General features: G+C 42.6%; 1 pseudogene; it reads left to right on the top strand.

Annotated features, from left to right (window-relative positions):
* Nucleotides 1-272: 272 nt before the first annotated feature.
* LOC137752357 (TBC1 domain family member 14 pseudogene) lies at nucleotides 273-1,101 on the top strand (annotated as a pseudogene).
* Nucleotides 1,102-3,379: the final 2,278 nt, after the last annotated feature.

Here is a 3,379-nt window from a genome sequence, read left to right as displayed (position 1 = left end):
AAGTTTCAGGTGGAAGAGGATATTAGATTATGATTTAAATAGTAATTCCTCGCCCCACCCGGCCGCCGGAGCCAAGCCCAAGGTCCCGCCATGGAGCCCCACTCGCTCGCTGGCTCGGGCCTGGAGCCGCCGGCCGCGCGCCTCTGAGCCCCTCGGCGTTCTTGGAATATAAAAACAAGCCTGGACGACCTAGCTGGCCACCCTCACTAAAGCAGAATGTGAGGAAGAATACTGACTTTGAGCCTCTCTCCACCACCACACTCATCCTGGAAGACAGACCAGCAACTCTCTCAGCAAAGCCAGTTGAAGAAGCTCAGAAACACAGGCAACAGTATGAAGAAATGGTGGTTCAGGCCAAAAAATGAGAGTTGAAAGAAGCCCAGAGAAGGAAAAAGCAGCTGGAAGATAGATGCAGATTAGAATAAAGTATTGGAAATGCCGTCCTCACTTGGAATAAAGAGATTTTGCCTAACCGGGAAACAATGCGGTACTCTAGGAAAAGTTCGAGATTTATGGTGGCAGGGAATCCCTCCCAATGTGAGAGGCAAAGTCTGGAGCTTAGCCATTGGCAACGAGTTAAACATCACCCAGGAGCTCTTTGGTATCTGTCTTGCCCAAGCCAAGGAGCAGTGGTGGTCCTTTAGCACGGGAGGCTCTGAAGTGGAGAATGAAGATGCTGGTTTTTCAGCAGCAGACAGAGAAGCCAGTCTGGAGTTTATTAAACTAGACACTTCCAGAACATTCCCTAATCTCTGCATTTTCCAGCAAGGTGGCCCATATCACAACATGTTGCACAGCATTTTGGGAGCTTACACTTGTTACCAACCGCATGTGGGTTATGTTCAGGGCACGGCCTTCATAGCAGCCGTGTTGATCTTGAACTTAGATACTGTACATGCCTTCATTGCTTTTTCTAATCTTTTGAATAAACCCTGTCAAATGGCTTTTTTCCAAGTGGACCACGGCCTTATGTTGACTTATTCTGCTGTGTTTGAGGTATTTGTTGAAGAAAATTTGCCAAAATTATTTGCTCATTTCAAGAAAAACAACTTAACTCCAAACATCTACCTAATTGATTGGAGACAAAAGGCTTACTTCTAGAAGGTAAAGTCCGAATGTCATCTGAAACGAGGCTCAGTCCCTTAAATAAAGCCGATTTGTCTGCACCGTAGACAAATCTTGGGAGCAAGCCTTTGGGACTCTCAGCGTTTGTTGCTTCCGTCCCAAACCCTGAGACTGTTCCGACACCGCTGAATTCTCGCTGGGAACAAGGGTTTGGAGGTGAGAGCTCATAGCTGAGGCCACAAGCGCTGGTGTCACTGTGGAATAGTACAGACATCAGGCCATGAAGTGGTTGCTGGCGGGGGAGCTGGGCTGGCCTGTCTAGCTGTCCCGGGTGGGAGTGTTTGGGGCCTGCCTTAAAGGCCACCTTAATTTAACCAACAAATGATTTCTCCACAACATGAACACTCAACTCCTGCATAGGCTGTCCCTCTGCACCCGTGTTGGTGCACCTGTGCTGTAATTTGACTGTGAACCCTGACCTTGCAGATTCCCAGGCCTGGGGCCCGTGACCCCTGGGGAGGGGGTGTTAGGAGAGGATCACATGGGACCAGAGTCTTCAGCTTCTACCTTATCTATTTTAGGCCCCCAAGTTAGATTCTTATGATTCCAGGCTAAAGGGAAGTTTGGAAAACACTGTCCTAGAATAGTGTCTTTTAAAGTTTTTTCACCCTGACTTGCAAAAGGAAATACATTTTATGTTGTGACCCCCCTGCAAAAAAAAAATAGTAATTCCTCATTTCATTTTAAAGGATACAAACCATTACATGTTATATGGTGATGAGATTTAACTACTCATTATTCACCAAGTAAAATTTGACTCATCTAGATCCAGCACCTATAAAATATATTATAAACTGACATTATATGCATATAGCATATTACTTTCCCTGGTCATTTAATTGAGCTCTTGTCCTCCTGTTCTACAGGCAAGGAATTTCTTCCAGGTCTCACAACACTAACTTACAAATTTAAGTTATTGCTCACAAAAGGACAGTGAACATCGTTGAAAATCTCAGAGTAAAAACCTCTGAAAACACTTCCCTCCATAAAAGCAATGAGAACACTAGCAAAAACTGTCAAAATCAACTTTCTCAAAACGCTAGAAATTAACCAAAGACTTGAAGCAATCTAGGGAATGATTATTCAAGGAAAAGAGCTGAATCTCAGTAAGAACAATGAGCTTTGTGGCATTTTAATTTCCCTGTGCTGATCTGCCCATCCCCAGGTACACAGGAATCTTGAAAAACAACAGCCACAATCAAGTCTGGCAGTCCAAGAAGTTGGAGTTCCCAGAGAAGGGTCATTATTGGACATGAAAGACTTCACATGTAAGGCTGTCATTATTGAACTTACTCAGAGCTCACTAGTACAAAAAGCGTTCTCCCCCCAAGACAATCTATCAAAACCAAACAGAGACAGTTGTTGAACATAACTCTTAAAACTCAACAATAAAAAAAGGAACCCATTAATAGACAGGCAAAAGATCTTAACAGATATCTCACCAAAGAAAATAAACGGATGGCATAAAAGCATATGAGAAGATGCTCAACATCATAATGTATTAGGGAATTGCAAATGAAAACAATTAGAAATCACTATACACCTATAAGAATGCCAAAAATCCAAAACATTAATAATACCAAATGCTGGTGTAGATGTGGAGCAACAGGAACTTTCATTCGTTGCTGGTAGAAATACAAAATTGTACAGCAACTTTGGAAGATACTTTGGCAGTTTTTCTTTTTACAAAACTAAAATACTCTTACCATAAGACCCAGCAACTGTGCTCCTTGATATTTACCCAAAGGAACTGAAAACTTACATCCACACAAAAACCTGCACACGGATGCTCATAGCAGCTTGATTCACAATTGCCAAAACTTGGAAGCAAGCAAGATGCCCTTCAGCAGGTGGACAGATGAACTGTGGTACATCAATACAATGAAATTTTATTCAAGGCTAAATCAAATGTCTTTTCATAGCATGACAGCTCATGTTGAAACCTTAAATGCATATTACTAAGTGAAAGAAACCCGTGTGAAAAGGCTACATACTATATGATTTCAACCATATGATATTCTGCAGAGGTAAAACTATGAAGACAATAAAAAGATCAGAAGTTGCCAGAGGTTGGGGGATGGGGTGAGAGGGATGAATCAGCAGAGCACAGAGGATTTTTAGGGCAGTGAAACTATTCTGTATGATACTGAAACGGTGAATACATGTCATTATCCTTGTGTCAAAACCCATGAAATACAAAACATCAAGAGTGAACACAAGGACTTCCCTGGCAGTCCAATGATTAAGACTTCAC

Source organism: Eschrichtius robustus, chromosome 19 (genome assembly GCF_028021215.1).
Source record: "Eschrichtius robustus isolate mEscRob2 chromosome 19, mEscRob2.pri, whole genome shotgun sequence".
Lineage (NCBI taxonomy): Eukaryota > Metazoa > Chordata > Mammalia > Artiodactyla > Eschrichtiidae > Eschrichtius > Eschrichtius robustus.
This window is presented reverse-complemented; position numbering and strand designations above follow the sequence as displayed.